This window comes from Ceratotherium simum, chromosome 38, assembly GCF_057802395.1.
Source record: "Ceratotherium simum simum isolate JZ-2026a chromosome 38, ASM5780239v1, whole genome shotgun sequence".
NCBI classification, from domain to species: Eukaryota; Metazoa; Chordata; class Mammalia; order Perissodactyla; family Rhinocerotidae; genus Ceratotherium; species Ceratotherium simum.
The window spans coordinates 16,553,329-16,572,648 of record NC_141937.1 but is presented as its reverse complement, the minus strand read 5'-3'; the positions used below and the strand labels follow the sequence as shown (position 1 = coordinate 16,572,648).

Sequence of the window (19,320 nt, the reverse complement as noted above, 5' to 3'; positions counted from 1 at the left end):
TAGCAGGGATTTTTTTAAAAAAATTTTTCCCCCAGGGGCTGTAATTTGACTGCTCTCTTTGGCGACGCGCCAGAGACAAGTCCAAGGGCTTAATCTCTCTCTCTCCCCCTCCGCGCTCCTCCCCACCTTGCTCGCCGCGGGCCAGAGGGGCGGGGGCCGGGGAGCCGCTGCTCGCGCCGGCGGAGCCCGCAGCCCGGCGCAGGGAGGGGCGCGGCCGAGCGGGGAGCGCGGCCGAGCGGCGGGGCCGAGCCCGAGGAAGAGGAAGTCGGAGCCCGGGCGGCGCTGCAGGGCGCTCGGCGGGCGGGAGCCGGCGCAGCGCAGCCGCACCTTCCCGGCCCGACCTGCGCGCGCCCCCCGCGCCGGGAGCCGCCCCGCTCCGGTAAGCGCCCGCGGTGCCCGACACCCGGGGTCCTTTTCCAGGGATGGGACCGCTCGCCGGGAGCCCCGGGGAACGGGGAGGGGACCCGGGGAGCCTCCTCGGCGCGGCGCCCCAGATCCGCAGGTGGAGGCGGGCGGAGCCTGCTGCCCGGGCCCCTCTCCGGTGCGCGCTCCTCCTGGGGTGGGGGCACACCGGGTTGCGGGAGCGCCCCGCCGCCGGGATCCGGGGCCGGCCGTGCCCGCCGCCGCCGGGAGGGGGCGACCCGCCGCCGCCGCCGCCGCCCGGCTCCGGGCTCCCGGCCCCCGAGTCCCAGCCCCGGTCCCGGCGCTCCCGCTAGTCCGCCCGCAGCCGCGGTGGCTGCAACATTGGCTCCTCGGAGGAGGGGTTTCTGCGTGCACCCAGGAGTGTTGCAATACCCAGGCCCCACGAGTCAAACGGGACACTCCGAACGGGACCTGATTGCCACCTGAGGTCAACCCCCCAGCCCCGGTCCCCGCGCCTGGCCCCCCAGGACCGGTGAGCCGCGGTGCGAGGCGGAGGCCGGGTTGCGGCGGCGCGTTGGGCTTGGAGGATGCCTGCCTTTGTAGAAACGAGCCTTGATGTCCCGGCTTTGCAAATATGGCCCTTTTGGGGGCGGGGGTGGGAAGGAGGGCGAAAGCTGGTGACTCGTCCGTCACGGGGGTAAATGGTAACACCTGATCTGCTGGGACTTGGCCGACCTTTCTGGCCTCGGAGGACAGCGGGGTCTGCTGGTGATGCCCGCAGCCCGCCCCCTCTTTGTGTCCTCTGTTGAGAGTCTGGTTCTTAAACCAGAAGCTTAAGGAGATTCTAACCGGGAAAAGTTAAGCTGTTCAATTTCGTTCTTCCTGGGAAACAATGAGGTGAATGACTTTTTTTAAATGCGCTGGTGGAGCCTTGTTTGTGGAGCCGGTATTTCATTAAGTTCTGGTCCTCCACGCTCCCTTTGTACCACCCTCAGGTGGCCACGGCTATTGCACGTATTTTTGAAATATGTGAGTGTGAGTCCGGTGGAAGGCTGTTTCCAGCCGGCATCGCAGGAGACAGGGTCGATCTCAGAGCGCGAGTTGGTTTCGGGGTTTTCCGACGGGTTGGATACGGAACTACCTTGTGTTTCCTGTTTCAACCAGGAGAAGACCAGCATGTCGGCTCTAGGTCAGATTTGTCATCTCACCGAATTCCAGGCCTAGATAGGTCGTGCCATGCTCTCAGAATACTTATCAGGTGTTGAAATCGGCATCTTCTGGCTTCTCAATTTCTGAAGTTGGCATAGTTTTAAAGAATTTAGAGACTTTGGACTTTGATTAAACGCTATTAAAACATTCCCAAGCCCATCGTGTCAGGGAGTATGAAAACAGTCCTAACTTCGGCTTTGCTGGGTGAGATCTGAACAAGCCACCCCACCTCTGGTGTCCTTGGCTTCCTGCTTATAAAGTGAGTTATATGAACCAGATAGTTTCTAAAGCTTCATGCTCATTCCTCACCCCCCACCCCCGCCCCCTGGTATCTGTTTGGTCTACAGTATTTAAGACTTCCATACAAAAGTGATGGTTTGATGTTTGACCCTTTAAAATCTTTGAGTCTGTCTTCCCGGTTCCTCCTTTTGTTTTTTGTGCTATTTGAGGCCTGTGTCTAAGCCAGGAAGCCACCTGAAGAAATATTTTCCGAATTCTCCCGCCTCTCTGGCCTCGTCCTCCAATAGGTCTTCCACAGCAGTCACTGAATGACCTTCCTTTTCCCAAGTGTAGCAGCTCCCTGAAGCTCTCAGCTGAGGGCAGAGCACAGTGGGAAACAGTTATGTGGCAGTCAGATCCATGCCCCAGTCCTGCTTTTCCTTGATCGAATCTTCCTGCTCATCTCCATGTGCCCCATGGGCACCACCTTCCTTCAGTGACTTTAAGATGGATGATGTTGCCAGATACAGGCATAAATATTTCCGTGGAAGATGCAGTCTGTACTGCCAAGACGTTAAATGATCACATTTGAACCAATCAGTAGGAAGTGGCAACACAATTTTTCAAAGCCAAGAATAACCGGTACTATTTTGTTCTCCTCCTTGGAGGATATGATTTTTAAGTGATTTAATAAAGATTTAATGGTTCGTAGACTGACCCATAAATATGGGAAATGCTTGAGTAGCACTAAATCTTTTGAGCCCTTAGAAAACTAAAAGCAATTCCTGGGGCTATCCTCTGATTTTTAATGGCTGCAATCCACTTTTTTGCAGATTTCTTCCCCCTGCCCCCCTTCATTGCTGGTAGTTGGTCTTTCAAAACAGTTGTCATCTTGTAATCCTCCCGGAAGGGTGATTAGATGCGTGGAATATTAAAGCTAGAATGGATCTTGGATGATCTAGTTCAGCCGCTGCATCTTAAAGATTTAGGCAAATGCCAGCGGTGAAGATCCAGTGCTCTGGAATTAGCCGACCTGTGTATGAAGTCTGCCTCTGCAGCTCATTAGCACTGAGACCTTGACCCTCTAAGAAAATTATTTAGACGTAGATAGTGATCACTCTCTCTGGATTATCTCACCTTTGCTCATTTCTCCTCTGTAATTTCTGAAATTGTGGCCTTTCCATCTGGAGTCATGCTGAGCACTTGATGATGATTAATGAAAGAATCTATAGTAAGCATTTGGCACATTGTGTGCTTGAAAGGTGATTGTTGATAAACTGAGTCCCAGGAGTGATTTTGCTGGAGGTTACATGGCTGGCAGAGCCATGATTTAACCCAGGTTCACTTTTCTTTCCCCCAAAATGCATTACCTGGGAATGATGGTGGCATGGAGACTTTTTTTTTTTTTTTTTTTTTTGGTGAGGAAGATTCACCCTGAGCTAACATCTCAGGGTGCCAGTCTTCCTCTACTTTCTATATGGGTCGCCGCCACAGTGTGGCTGATGAGTGGTATAGGTCTATGCCCGGGATCCAAACCCAGGAGCCCAGGCTGCCGAAGAGAAACGTGCTGAACTCAACCACTACGACACGGGGCAGCCCCAGGAGACATTTTTAATTAAATGTAATGGTTCACTCTTTTTTTTTTTTTTTAAGATTTTATTTATTCAGTTTTTTTCCCCCCAAAGCCCCAGTAGATAGTTGTATGTCATAGGTTCACATCCTTCTAGTTGCTGTACGTGGGACTCGGCCTCACGTTGGATGGAGAAGTGGTGCCTCGGGGCGCTCCCGGGATCCGAACCCAGGCCGCCAGCATCAGAGCGCGCACACTTAACCGCTAAGCCACGGAGCCGGCCCTGGTTCACTCTTTTTTTTTTTTTAAAGATTTTTTATTTATTTTATTTTTTCCCCCCAAAGCCCCAGTGGATAGTTGTGTGTCGTAGCTGCACATCCTTCTAGTTGCTGCATGTGGGACTCGGCCCCAGGATGAACGGAGAAGTGGTGCCTCGATGCGCACCCGGGATCCGAACCCGGGCCGCCAGCATCGCAGCGCGCGCACTTAACCACCAAGCCACAGGGCCGGCCCTGGTTCACTCTTTAAGGACAAAAAAAATCACATGTCTCTTTTGATTTAGGAAAAATGCGGTTTCTAAAGCAAAATGTTGGGCCGGCCCCGTGGCTTAGCAGTTAAGTGCGCGCGCTCTGCTGCTGGCAGCCCGGGTTTGGATCCCGGGCGCGCACCGATGCACCGCTTCTCCGGCCATGCTGAGGCCGCGTCCCACATACAGCAACTAGAAGGATGTGCAGCTATGACATACAACTATCTACTGGGGCTTTGGGGGAAAAATAAATAAATAAATAAAATTAAAAACTAAAGCAAAATGTTCATGTATTCAAGCAGAGATGGGAATGTAAACATTTTCTAGACAAAAACCCCAAGCAACCTGGTACTTGTGTGTGGCAGGCGTCTCAAATATTAATATTTCATCACAGCCTGCATCAATCTTGCATTCTAAAATGAAAAGCTGATCCCAAACGATTCGGGCATTCAGAGCCACGAGCATCTGTGCCAAGTAGAACTCACCGACGGAAGAGCCAGCTTTCAAGTAATTCAGAGATGACTACATGTTCAGCTTGATATTGCTCATGCCGATGAAAAGCAACATATGCTTTAGCAAAGATGATAGAAATAGAGGCTAATCATCCTAGTGAGGGGGCCCAGGTTTGTTGCAGAATGACTGGGCTACAGATTATCCAGATGCGGCAGAACGGCTTCAAGTGTCCCCGGATGATTTCTATCCCAGTGATTAGAAGTTGACTGTATATCTAGAATTTCATGTTTGAGTCACGTTTGAGTATCTTTTCAATCTGTTTACACAGGGTTACCCAAAAATGTTTTTCCGATAAGATACAAGCCAAGTAAGAATTTCCAAGCCTAAACATCTTCTTTTGGTAAATATTGAATTACTGTTTGATGGAAAGTTAAAGTATGCTGGATTCGTGGATCCGCAAATCCATAACCCTCCTCTTCTCTCCCCCTCCCCGTATAATCCTAGAGGAAAGGCAATTTGAAGATTCAGGGTTAATGTTAGGCTAAGTTTTAAAAAGATTCCAGCTACGCCCACTTGGTGTCCTAACCTGATGGGAGGAGAGTCAGGGTTTTCACGGGTCTTTAATTAAGACAGTTGTTTGGGTAAACTTTAATAACCAGGGTGCTGGGGAGCCTACAGAAGCCACTTATCACCAGCCTTAGGAAGATCAAACCATTACAGCATTTGGCACAAAGTGAGTAAGCCCTTAAGTATAAGAAGGACATCTTTTTAAAATATCAAAGACAAAGTTAAAATGGGTATGAGTCTAATAATCACGAAAACTTTAGAATTCTCATAAGAGGAGTTACTAAATCAAGAAATCATCATACTGTTAAATTAGCCCTAATTTTTGAAGCGGTAAATAGATCTACTTCTCTATGTGCCTAGTCACGTTGAACACTGATGGTTAAATGACCTGTGTCTGAATAGAGATGGAGGAGGACAAAGAGAAGTTCTAGATTGGGGGTGGTAAACCTTTTTCTCTAAAGAGCCAGATACTAAGTATTTTTGGCTTTGTGGTCTGTGTGTGTGTCTCTGTTATATATTCTCTGATTTGGGAGGGGAGGGGGTTGTTTGCTTACGACCCTTTAAAAATGTAAAAACCAATCTTTGCTCACAAGCCATACAAAGCAGGCTGCAGGCTGGGCTTGTCTGCAGCCATAGTTTGCCAACTCTATTCTAAATGAAATATTTTATGTTTGTGATATCCTTTAGTATTTTCGTGGAGACCCAAAATGACAGATTTCGTAGGCTCTATCTAAGCTGACTTAACACCGACTGACTTAGAGTCAAAACTCTTTTGTCACTCCTTTGTCCAGCGGCTCTTCTTTATTTTCTTTCTTCGCAGGGTTTAGACGTCTCTGTTGGACATAGTCATCAGTTGACATAGGAATGGCAGTGCCAGATTTTAGCATTCTTCCTTGGGTGAGATGCTGAATGGGAAAGGAACTTGGCTGGGATGGAATAAAGCTCACAGTGAAACAGGTCATTGATGAAGATCATGGATCTTGTGAGATGAACTTCAAACCCTTGAGCATGGGCCTGAGCATGGCACCGAAGGTCCACGTACCTACTTTTCTTCCGGCACTTTCCCATGCACTTTCCCTAGCATTCAAGATAACTGGCTGAGCCCTAGGTGAGCTGCTCTTGTTCTCACAGATGGTGGGATCCTTCCATACAAAGTGTAAATATCCATCTCTTTCGTGGATGAGGTTCATCTTATTGGGTTGACACCTCCACCTCCATATTAACACGGGACCTTCTACGGGAAGCACTTAGAAAAACAGAGGAATGTGGTGATGCAGTAGACAAATGCTACCTTTCAAGGGTGGTGGAACGGTTTTATTCCTCCTTGTAGCTTTAGGGATCTCGCCTTATATCTTTGGACCAGTCACAGAATCAAGCACAAAACTGTTTCCAGGGCTTGTATGTGATACACACTATAGCATGATGCTTATGTGTCTGGCTTTGAAGTCAGCCTGAGCTGAGGTCCTGTCCTGTGGCTTCTCCACTTACCTCTTGCAAGTTCTCCCATCTTTAAAGTAGATAATAAGAATGACCTCTTAATTGCTTGGAATAAATGAAATTTTCCTCTGTAGAGCATTTAGTTCAGGGTCTGATATGTAGTCATTGCTCAATAAATGGTAACTTTTCTTCATTCCAGAGCCATTTATTGAGAACCTGCTATGCCTAGAATGATGCCTGATGTGGTTCTAGACATAGCAGTGAACACAAGAGAGACAGTCTCCGTAGAGATGTGATCAGTAAGTGGGGAAGAATCAGGGTGATGGATGGGCCACCTTAGACTGGTGCTCCAAGGAAGTCTCTTAGAGAAGGCAACATCTGAACCGTGACTTTAATGATATTGATGAGTTCCTGTTTCATCGAATTTAAGTAGCTTTTGAAATACACCATTTTAATGTACCACTAGGAAAAGAAATGCTGTCAATAAAATTGACACCACCTCCAGTAAGATGCATCCACAAGTTGTGAAAAATGTGCATCTTAGTATCAATGAAATGCGTTAAAATTGTGCTCAGTAAACATCCATCAAATGAATTAGTGTCACCCTATGGTTGCACACAAGACTTGGCTCCAATGGTTTACATCGTAGCTGAGTTTCTCTCTTCCGTTTCTTAGCTCGGAGCGGGTGACTTGGACTTGGCAAAGAGTAAAATAATAATCTAGTAAACAAAAGTATTGTAAGATGCTTGTGATCTGATGTATTTTAAAAATAGTTTAAAACAACTTTGGTCGCTTAAATGAACGGAGTGTATTAATGAATGCTGTCTAAGTGACGCTGACCTACGCATAACTCGAGTAGGAGTGTTGCCGAGCCACTCTTGCAGCTGGACAATTCCTTTTGGCAGCTGTCTGCAGAGATGTGTGAATCTTTAATGCACATAAATGCCTTCCTAAGGGCAATGAAGGCATTAGCCCGAGCTTACTTACTTCTGTTTTCTGGATTTAATTTAACATAAATACCCTATCTCTCCCTTGTATCCCAAGGGGCTGATCATCCCTCTTAACGGAGTAGGTCCTTTCTGACAATGAAATGGAGGGGCTCCGTTTAGAGCCAGCCTCCTTCCCTCCGTTGGTAAGTCTCCGGTTTTCATACTCCAAGTGATGTTCTCTTCCCATATTTCCCCATCCTCCTCCCTGTTTAGAGAGAAAAATACTGCTTGAGTCTTTGCTTTCTGACCACCCTCTAAACTCTGAATCCTCGTCAAGATCTTTCTCTGCTCCCGGTTTGGAGCCCATTGTTCCTCCTTCTCCAGCTCCCTTCTTCTGTCCCAGTTTCCTTTAAGTCCTCTGTTTCTGGATGACTTAGTGGGCGCTTTGGCAATACTTGGCTGTTTCTAGCTGTAATAAAGTGTACTTTCATGCTCTTTTGATTTGAATGTCAGCGTGTCACCAGAACCCTAGCACTCTGCAGCGTGCTGGCCCTCCACACGGGGTGCGCATGCCTTTCCTCATACCCCCTGGAATCTGTCCCTTTGGGACAGTTTTCAGCTCCTCCCATCCTCTTCCAACTCTGGGACTGAAGCCTGAGCAAAGTTCCCTTCCTGCGCCCTGCCTGACTGGGAGGGGTGGGTCAGCGTCCGGCCAAGGAGGAAGCAAAGGGCAGACATTTTGCCCTTCCTGATCCACCTCCTTCTTCCCTCCACCTTTTCGTGTGATCGAAGCCCTCATCCTTCAGGAGGTCCTCAGAACCGACAGCAACTCTAGCTGAAGTAGGAGTCTTTGGAAACAAGTAGATGCAAAGGAAAAGTCATTTGTAGGCAGTCCAGGGATGCGTATGAACCGCAGTCCAGCCTTAGGATGATTTAAGGCTGTCTCCAGCCTGTGACGAGAAAGCTGTTGGGGTGGAGGGAATGGTGAGGATGGGAGGCCACGGAGGAGTGGGTGGAGAGGCTGATCTGGGGCCATCACAGAGTTCAGCTTCCCGTGGCTGTGTCATTACAGACAGTCCTCAAACACTAACATCTGTGCTTCTCTGATGTGCTGGGAGAGAGGAAAAACTGTAATCTGGGGCATAAGTATACGATCCTGCGTTTGTTCCTTTAACCATGTAAACCTGTTATTAGTTTAAGCATCTATGTTGTGCTAAAATATTATAGCTGCCTCCAAGGAGGATATGGTAGCTGGTCTGAAACAGCTTATGGTTTAAATACTCAGATGTCTCACACTTTTAAAAATTTGAATCAACTAAATGCATGAAGTGTGAAGCATAAGACTCAAAATCAGAAATATCGGATTACTGAGTGGGTGGTGGAGAAGCCTGTGAGAGGAGACCTAGACTTTAAAAGTTAATTTTTTTAGAATAAAAACCTTCCCTTACATTGTGCCCTTCCCATCCTAGATCAGAGTTTTTAGAGAGTTACTTGCTATGGAATAATGAGGGTGGGGCTGTAAGGGTGATGAGATGGGCAGGGAGCTGATGGGAATGGGTGCGTGGAAGGGCTGATTAGGATCGGCTCTGTCTAGGAAAGTGCTTTGGGAAATCTTTGGAAGCATTTGGAGTATAGTTATGGAGGAAAATCTTGGTGGTCTTGGCTTTTTTCCACTTTTTTTCCCTGACTATATAAGATAAATGCTTATTTTCCCCCTCTTCTTTCACAGTTGTTTAAACACTAAGGAATGCCACTTAATCACAATATTTAATGATATCTGATCTTGAAACTAAAATGGCAAAGAAAGTAATGTGGAAATAATGTTTTTGTGGCACGTGGAACCCTTGTGGCCCACAGGTGTAGCCTATCGCTATGAAATATTACCTCTAGCAACTTAGAATCTAGATGGCTTTCAAAAAGTGTCATTATTATGAAGCACTCGTATTTTTTTTTGTTTCTTTCTTTTTAGAACTTATCCTGATATGAAAGCATATCCTATGAAGTTCTAAAAATTGAGTTGTGTTAAGCTCCATCATAGCAATGCCTTTCAAAATCCAGAATACCCCTGTGGAGCAAAAAGAGATTTGTTTCTCTTTGTGATCTGCCGTATGGTCTAGACTATTGTCTAGTCTAATACTATAGTTTAAGAAATTTCCATGGGCCGGCCCCGTGGCTTAGCGGTTAAGTGCGTGCGCTCCGCTGCTGGAGGCCCGGGGTTCGGATCCCGGGCGTGCACCGTCGCGCCACTTCTCCAGCCATGCTGAGGCCGCGTCCCACATACAGCAACTAGAAGGATGTGCAACTATGACCTACAACTATCTACTGGGGCTTTGGGGAGAAAAAATAAATAAATAAAAATTATTAAAAAAAAAAATTTCCAAATAGGAAGTTGACAGGTATTTATTTTTGACTTCTTATATAAATGAAGAAAGAACACATTTCTGCACTGCTAAAGACATGATAGCTTGCAATAACTATTCTAAAAACCCCCTTGGTTTTGGATTACTAGTATATGCAGAAAACATTCTTGGCACATGTTCAGAAACTATAGACCATACTTTGAATGAGAAAATTCTTACTTGGTGCTCCAATTTGCGTAAGAGATAGAGCAATCAAATCTAATACTTTATTGCTTTCTTTGCTTACTTATTGTCATACTAGTTCAAACACTGTTTCTGTGACATTGATATGGGAAAAAGGGTGTGCATGGAAGAGATAAGTTGTTTTTCTAACGTCTCAATACTCAGAGTTGAAATGTAGGAATAGGCAGTCTGTATGTCATTTGGAAGTTATTTGACAATGCCTTCCAAAATGGGGATAAAAATCATATAATAAAGATGTTATAAGATTTAAATGCATGATGTATACACAGCGCCTAGTACCTAATCAGCCTTTGATAAATAGTGGCTCTTGTATTGTGTTTACTGGGTGTGACACTTAAGTTTTATTCCCTGCTGCTAGACGACTGGAACAATAAATCAACATGAAAATAACTAGGCAAAGCCATCCAGGTGGTTGAAGAAGGGCCTTCAGTTTCCTTTGGCAAAAGTCAACCGTAAGAAAGGGAAGAGGAATGCATTTCTTTGTTTGTTTTACTGTAGTAGAGACATAACATTCATTACACTTGGGAATTCAGATTAGAGTTAGCTTATTCAACAAATATAATTTCCTAAATTCTGGGGATACAGTGATGAACAAAACAGATTGAAACTGGAGTGAAGGAAAAGGTCTATGGAACCAGTGCTTTCAAGAAGGGAAACAGGGGCATGGGTCGGGGGTGGGGGGACTCCATTTGCCTGGGTGGTCAGAAGGGCCTATGTGAGCTGGTTACATTGAGCCTAAATATGAAGAAGTAACACCGAGATGATCTGAGGGAAGACTGTTCTAGGCAGAGGAAAACAAATCAGTATGAAGGGCCTAAGAGAGAAATAAGGTCGGTGAGTTCTAGGAACAGAAAGGCAGCCTGTGTGTGTGAACGAAGGGAGCAGGGTTAGTGGGAGGTGAAGTTGGAGGGGTAGGCAGGGCCTGGATTGCATAGGTCTATAATAGCAAAGATCTCTACCGTGGCTAAGTAGTGCGATACAAAACAACTGAAGGGTTTGAAGCAGGGGAGTGATTAATGCCCAATTATCACTCTGGCTGCTGTGACTATAGTGGGAAGTTCTGGAAACAGGTAGAAAGGTTGGGAAGCTATCGCAGTGCTACAGAGAGGATGCTAGCAGAGGAGATGGCGAGAAATGGATTGATTCAGAACTGGAATGTCAGCCAAGACAATGCAGCTCAAGGAGAAGGCATTGATGAGAATTAGGAAGCAGTGTGGCACTATTATTTGCTTTGTCCTACCTGCCTACCGGTCTCCACCTTTTACTTCCACTGCCTTCCTCCTTCCACTGCCCTAAGTGAAGTAACCAAGGCAGCAGGTGGCCATGAGTGGTGCTCTCTGGGAAGCCATGACGGATAAGCTCACCTCCTCGTACACCCCTCAAATCTGAGTACCCCTTCCTTCCAGCTCCTTAGCGTCCTCGTTACCTCATTTCTAGCACTTATGATGTGGTATTTTTGCTTACCATTTAGTTGTCTGCCTTCCCTCACTAGACTATGAGCTCCTTAAGAGCAAGTGTTTGAACAAAATAATTTTTCCTTCTACTCATTGAAATGAGCTTTAAGAAATCTAGGCCAGGGCCGGCCCTGTGGCTTGGTGGTTAAGTGCGCGCGCTGCGATGCTGGCGGCCCGGGTTCGGATCCTGGGTGCGCATCGAGGCACCACTTCTCTGTCCATCCTGAGGCCGAGTCCCACATACAGCAACAAGAAGGGTGTGCAGCTGTGACATACAACTATCTACTGGGGCTTTGGGGGCAAAAAATAAATAAAATCTTTGGAAAAAAAAAAGAGAAATCTAGGCCAAAATCTCAGTTTTCACAAATTAGTTGAAGAAAGGAAATTCTGAGTAGGTAGCTAAATATTCAAAGGAGGAGGAGGAGGTGGAGGAGGAGGAAGGAAGGGAGAAAAAGGAAGAGGAGAGGAAGAGGAAAAGGAAGGAAACCCACTGGAGAAATCCAGAGGGGCTCTGAGTTAACACTTCATAAAAGTTTCTTTAGAAAAGTGTTTTGTTCAAATCATTTTGAGTAAGAAGAGTCCAGTAGCTATTGGTTTAAAAGTTGTATGAGTCTGCCGTAAACGTGATGCTCTATAAATACGTGTGTTCATTGCCTGCCTTTCACTGGTTTAGAGTGTACTTGGAAACTCAATACTGTTTATCCCTGAATAGCAACAACTATCACAGCAATTGTAGTGGTAAGGAGTCTTTCTAATGTTCCAAGCCGGCTGAGTGACAGCTATGCATTTCCACACAGGACATCAGCCTTACTCTGACCTATGCCTTCTTATGCATGGGGAGGGTACTCTAGACCTTTTGGTAGGTTGTGAATCTCCTGAGGCATAGAGATTATGCCATATGCATCCTTGTGTTCCCAGCAGAGAGCATGGTCACTGACACACTGTTGACCTTTAATCAATTGTTTGACTTGAAGTTGGGTCCAGTTCTCAATTTCCACTGTAAAGATGTTCAGTGCTATTCAAGATGTTCATTGTCTGATGTTCAATGCTAGTGTGTGGGTTTTGGATGAAAATCTTAATTCTGTTTTACCAACTTGGCACTTAGAAGTGTAAAAACCAGTTTGAGAAGTCTATATTTATGATTCTCATATTCAGAATTTAGCACTCTTACTGGAAAAAAAATGAACATAGCTAAACCACATTGTTTAGTGTTTTTTAAGTGGTACAATATTGCTCTGTTATTTGTAAATTTAGTTTATTAAGACAGGTTTTCGAAGGATCCCTTCATGTTAAAAGGGAATGGATTCTGGTAGCCTGGTTTTAGTTACTATGCCTATTAGAAAATAGTGAAATGAAATTTCTCTTGCAATATTCTGATTTAAATTTTCTGGCTCAAATAGTGAGGCCCAATTGTGTTTCAAAATAAATCAAGAGAAAAACTGTGCAGTAGGCCTGTCTGAGCCTCCCACTCTTATTCACATGCCTTCTGGGATTTTATTGGCTTTTGCACAATTGATTCCAAGTCACCCACCCAGAATTGGACTCATAATCTCTATTTCCAGACCTACCTCTAACTTCCTGGGGTTTTTTTTTCCCCTCCTTTTTCACTTCACCATAATTCATTGGTCACAGCAAGCCATTTTTCTTCCCTTTCCTGCCTTGTCCAATCAGTTAGCAATAACTTCCTAAATAGTTCTCAATCCATATTCACTTATTCATGCCTCCTTCCCATCCTTTTAGATGCTAATCTCTTGCCTAATCCATTAGAATAATTGCTGAGCCAGCATTGACTGCTCTTTTTTTTTTTTTTTTTTTTTTTTGTGGGGAAGATCAACCCTCAGCTAACATCTGTGCTAATCCTCCTCTTTTTGCTAAGGAAGACCGCCTCTGAGATAACATCTATTGCCAATCCTCCTCCTTTTTTTTTTTTTTCCCCACAGCCCCAGTAGATAGCTGTATGTCATAGTTGCACATCCTTCTAGTTGCTGTATGTGGGACGCGGCCTCAGCATGACTGGAGAAGCAGTGCGTCAGTGCATGCCCGGGATCCCAACCCAGGCCGCCAGCAGCAGAGCGCGCGCACTTAACCACTAAGCTACGGGGCCGGCCCTGACTGCTCTATCTAGAACACAAGTCTCACCAGTGAATGCATTTTCGTAGAGGCCTCTTCTAATGGCTTAACCTAAAGGAAAGGATGATGGTAGAACCTAAGGCAGAGATAAAAGTCCCAGTTAGAGAGCTTTTAGGGTTTCTCTGGTCACATTCCCGCTCTGATACGTCGGGTCCAATCCACAGGCAAACCCTGTGGCCTCTGCCTCCAAAACATCCAGAATCCTACAACTTCTCCCAGTCTTCACTGCTCCCACTTGCTGCAGTCCACTTACCTTCTCTCCCTGGATTAGTGCATTAGGTTCCTAACTGGTCTTTTTGCTCAGACCCATGCCCCCTATCTCTTTTCTATACCAGCCCAAGTGATCCTGTTCGTATCTCGGCTAATTCAGACTCTTCTAATGGTTTCCCATCTCACTCAAAGTCAAAAGCAAGTCCATGGGACAGCCTTCGAGAGCCTCCCCAATCTGGCCCTGCTCTGATTTCTCTCCCTCTGATCTCATCTCCTGCTCCTCCCCACGTGCTCACTGCCTCAGCTTGCTGGCTGCCAGACCAGCTCCAGCCTCAGAGTGTTTTCATTACCTCTCCCTGGAACATTCTTCCCCAGATGTCAAAGCATTACTGCCTCGCTTCATCCAGTTGCCCGCTCAAGTGTCCCCTTATCAAAGAAGTCTCCTGATCGTGCGTTATAAAACAGGAGCCCCGGGACCTTGCAAGCCACATCCTTCTTACCCCGCTTCATTTTTATGTATACCATTCATCCACACCCAGCAAAGGATATATTTGTTTGTTGTCTGTCCTACTGCTTCATGAGAGCAGCGACCTTGTGTTGTTCACACTGTATTTCCCATGTTTTGGAACAGTGCCCAGCACAGACAGAAACTTAAAAATTTTTGAATAAGTCGTATCACCTCGGCAATTGCCATCTCTTGCTCTAAGTAAGGTAGGTTCTGGGTGTCTGATGTTGCTCTACCATGTTCTAGAAGAGAGACGGACAGGCTAAGGTGTTGTGTGTGGATGTGGGTGGGTGGTGGTGGTGGTGAGTACATAGGAGTAGAAGTGGTGGAGAACCTGCTTTCCAACTGTGCCTTCCTCCGTTCCCACCCCCGTACGCCTGGGCTCCTGAAGAAGCTTCCTTAGGAGCTCCACCTGGGCCTTTTGCCTGCAGTGTCTGTTCTCTAGCTCTGTCCTACCCAGAAAACCTCACTCTTGGCTGTTCTCCCACATCTGCCGTCCGCTCCACTCAGTTTGCTCCCCCATACTCGGCCTCATTCGTCTATGGTACCCACAGCACTGCGTGTGGCAGACACTCAGAAAATATCAAGTCGCTGCTTGATATTTAGGCCTACTCTTTCACCCTTCGTTATCCAAATGCTGCTTATCCATCAAAATAGGCAGAGTGGTGTGACAGGTAAACATTCGGACTCTGGAGGTGGACCAACTGGATTCACACCATGTTCCACCACTTAGGGTTTGCATGACCTTGGACAACTGTTCAGCCTCCCTAAGCTTAGGGAGAGCATCTTACAGATGAGAGAAACAGTACCAGCTCCTGGGGTTATGATGAGGATCAGACCCAGTCATTCTTTAACATGCTTGCAAAACCTAGTTCTAATATATAAAAAAAGTTAGGTAAATGTTAGCCATTATTTTCATCAACATTTCTTCAAAACTGATCTCTTTCAGAAAACTCAAATTGTTCTCTTCTTTCTCAGAAAACCAGGTGTCCTTTAATTACCATTTTATTCAACTTCATGTGTATTAATGCCTTACACTGATGCAGGTTATTAACTCATCCATGTCTTATATTAATTTATAGGTATAAAATAAGTAAATCTTACATGCACATAGAAATATTATATTTATCCACCCTCCTCTCAGCATTTTCCACCTCCCTTCCTTGCTGATTTTTCTGCAGAGCATGTATAGCTGTCTGATTGACACACCATAAATTACTGTTTGTTTATCTTTTTAAGCTCCATGGAGGGAGGAGTTCATCTTTCATTAAGGAAATTTCCAAATAAACACAAGTAGAGAAAATAGTATAATGAACCCCCATGTACCCATCTTCCAGATTTAACAATTATAAACATTTGCCAGTCTTGTTTCGAGTGTTTCCCCACATGGTGCCCCCTCCCCCACTTTGACTATTAAAAGCGAATCCCAGATATCATGTTATTGAATCCATTTATACTTCAATATGCATTTCCAACTGATAAGGACAGATTTTTCCATATAACCACCACACAATTAATACACCTAATAAAAATAACAATAGAGCCAGTCCTGATGGCCGTTAAAGTTCAGCGAGCTCCGCTTCGGCACCCAGGTTCAATTCCTGGATGCAAAACCACACCACCCATCTGTCAGTAGCCATGCTATGGCGCCAGATCACGTAGAAGAACTAGAAGGACCTACAGCTAGAATATACAACTATGTACTGGGGCTTTGGGGAGGGAAAAAAAAAAAAAAGAGGAAAATTGGGAACAGATGTTAGCTGAGGATGACTCTTTCCCAGCAAAAAAATAAATAAATAAATAAAATAACAATAGTTCCTTACTATCAATTCTTACCCCATCCAAGGTCAAATTTCCCTGTTAGAACCTGGGATTTTTGCCTGTTTTGTTCACTGCTGCATCCCGAGTACATAATAGACACTGCAATATTTAAATGAATGAGTGGATAGGTTGTATTCTACAATTTTATTTTTGGAAGACAACTCCATAAAAATATTATAAATGGGGGTGATGATCTTGGGCTAATCAAAGAAAGCTGTCTTTAAACCCGCCTCTTTGCCTCAGAGGAGTCTGAAATTCCACCTTTCCTCCCCTTCTTGAGCAGGGAATGAAGATAGCATGATTCCTACTTTTCGAGTGAGTGGACTGTCTTTTGAATATAAACTGTACCACTTACTAGTTATTTCTTCATCCATCAAAGGGGGAAAATTATAACTACTGTATAGGATTGTTATGAACACGTAATAATAGTGGATAAACTCTTACACTTGGCCTCTAGCAGCTGTTTAATGGACAGTTGTGACCTCTCCCTTGTCACCAAGCTACTGTTGTTGACAATCTCCAGGGCCAACTTGGAGAACTTGGAGAGTTCCCAAGACAGAGGGGAAGGCCCCAAGGGTCGACTGGGGGCGAGAGAGGCTACCAAGTGGAAGCTAGCCCTCAACAGTGTCGCCTCCCCAGGCCCTGCCTCTCCATGCAGACTCTTTCTCTCTCTCTTTCTGTCCAGCTTGGCTCTTTAGGGTTTCTCACTTCTGCTGTGCTCAACTGTGGAATGGGAAAGCAGCATTGCAGTTTTACTTCTGGGCAGTACACTGTCCTTTTGAAAGTTGATTTGAAGAGCTTTTACTTCTAATAGTGAGACTTAAAGAAATCCTTAGAGCTCTACCTTCTCTTTTGAGTAAACACTAGGGGAAAAGAGTTACATGGAAATCAGGTTTTGCGCTATCCTGTTAAGTTTAGGTGGTTGTATCATTTCTCTGAATTCGAGCTCTATTCCTGCAAACCCCTGAATGAATGACTGCGTTACGTTTGAGATTCCTATCCAAGTAAGATTACTGTCAGGCACGCTGGGCTCCCTAATAAATTTTGAGGTCACAACTAGTCTTGTCAATAACACATTGGCAAATCATTTCCTGTAATAAGTTTAGATATGAGGTTCGTTTTCCTTTCCATCATTTATCTAATGGAGGCATGGAAATGCCTCCATTTCAAGTAGTTGCTCTCTATTTCCAAGACCACACCTTGCTCTGAGGCAGATTAACCTGGTATTTGAGGGGACAAAAGCTTTGGATAACCTATAACCTCAGCAGAGCTCAGCCCCTCTCCACAGCACAGAGGGTTTCAAAGCATTAGATCCGCCTCTGATAGCTTTGTGCCAGAACTTACACCATTGAGCCCTTGTCTGCATTACATGTCTGTGCTCCTCCCCTCAAACCAACCCCAGAGTTCAATCCAGAGTGTTCTGCTTGCTCTCGCTTGGCCTCCTTGACCCCCCGAAAGCTGGCATCTGCTTTATTGCCCTTTCTCCTCATCTGCCCCTTCTTTCTAAATCTCCCCAATGGAAATCTTGTAATATGTGTTTACTTAGATTCTCACAACAGGAAAAATATACAGATGCAAATTCACCTAGGCTAGAATTTCTTGTGAAAAGAATCAGAGCGAGGGGGGACTACAGTGGGTGAAGTCTGCCATAAGGAATAGAGAGGAAATTCTAAATAATGAATAAAACTGGAAGAAGCAAGGCATCTGGGGAGTGGGTATGAGGAGAGTGAAAGGCAGTGTAGAGGGCGAGGGTGGTGATTATGAGGCTTCACCTTCTGGTTCCCATTTGCCTCCTGTCTTGCAGCTCCCTGTTCTACCAAGGAGCAGCAGACCCTGGATTGATTGATGTGGTGGCGGTGGCAGTGGTCATGATAGCCGACATTGATTGAGTACTTACTAGTCCAGGCTTTGCATATATTTACTAATTTCATGCTCACAGGCACTTTGAATGTGTGCAATCATTCCCATTTCATAGATGAGGAAACTGAGGTATCAAAAAGGTTAAATAACTTATGCAAAGACACCCAGCTAATCAATGGCAGCGTTGGGATCAGCACCCAACAGAGTGGCTCCAGTTCTCATGCTCGTCGCACACTTGGCGTGTGGGTTAGAATTGGATTCAGCTGCAAGTGGGGAGGAGAAGGGAACAGAGGACTCTCAGATCTGAGTAGGTCCAAGGCTAGTAGGTAGCACTCTGCTCATGGGGACCCAGGCTCCTTCTATCTTGTTGCCTTGAGAGATGTCATCTTAAGTATGGGCAGCCATATACTAGTTAAAATTGAAGATTGCATTATGGTAGAAAAAAAGAATGGCTAGTTGGGGGACAACTCAGTTGATAAGAGACGGGAGGCGACATTGCAAGGTCAGTTGGCAGTCCGGAGAAGGAGCCAGGGTTGTAGAACTGTACTATTTGCATGCCTTGCAAAGCCGTTGCTCACAGTAGCTACTAGAGTACTTGAGTGACTACTGGGGTGTCTTTTCTAAAGGAAAAAACCCTATCTAAAATGTTTAACATCTGGTGGGATGCTCTCTTTAAATACAAATAAATATTAGATGCTAATGTTTGATTAACAACTGGGCATTTCCAGTGAACATTTCATTTTGGCAAGGGCCATTTACTAACAGTCAGAAGCAGTCTCTTCTGGAGAGGAAACGTCTCGAGATGCTAATCATCATAGGATGTCAGTCATTCATGGTACATCAGGAAACACCTGAAAATTGATATGGTCTACTTGCCTCTTTCAGCTTAAAGTCTTGTAAGAACTTGCTCTTCTGTCAAAGAGGTATAAGACGCTTGCTTGAAGGACTCCACATTTGAATTGATTAATCCAAGAAATAATTGAGGTTGCGAGAGTCTCGATCTCCTATGATCAAAAAAATTGGTACATGTTGAAGTTCTAGAATTAAGACTTAAATGGAAGGAGAGATGATTTAAATATTATTGAGAAGATTAGAAAGAAAATCAAGAATTTGAAAAACATGAGTTTCGCCAAGATTAAGAATTTGAAGACGTGTAATTGAGTTAAATCGTGTATTTTCAGAAATTTAAATTCAGTGAATTTTCGTCTATTGCATGTTCCCAGAGAATTACAGGAAATCCTTTGTAACGGGGTATCCTGAGTTGGAGGGCTTGTTACCTTAAAAAAACACTCATTTGGTGGTATGCTTCTGGTGAAGATTATAGAATCCATTATGCTTCACTGAATCTGAAGATAACAACCACTTTAATCACCAGTGGTGATTGTTTTCGTGGTGGCCCAGGGAAGAATTAAGAGACTTCCTTTTTAAAAGGTTTTTGCTGAGACAGCACTTTTAGTCTCCAGT

At 45.2% G+C, this 19,320-nt stretch overlaps 1 protein-coding gene across 2 annotated transcripts in view; it reads left to right on the top strand.

Moving 5' to 3' along the window:
* The first annotated feature begins 230 nt into the window (after nt 1-230).
* The window catches only part of PLEKHG1 (pleckstrin homology and RhoGEF domain containing G1), a 231,650-nt gene continuing 212,560 nt past the window's right edge, over nt 231-19,320 (top strand). The window contains exon 1 of one of the 2 annotated variants that reach the window (XM_087425136.1): nt 231-379. The gene's annotated coding sequence lies outside the window, so the exon portion shown is untranslated. Of the gene's footprint in view, nt 380-768; nt 896-19,320 lie in introns of those variants that run through there. The other variant, XM_087425139.1, reaches the window with a different exon arrangement.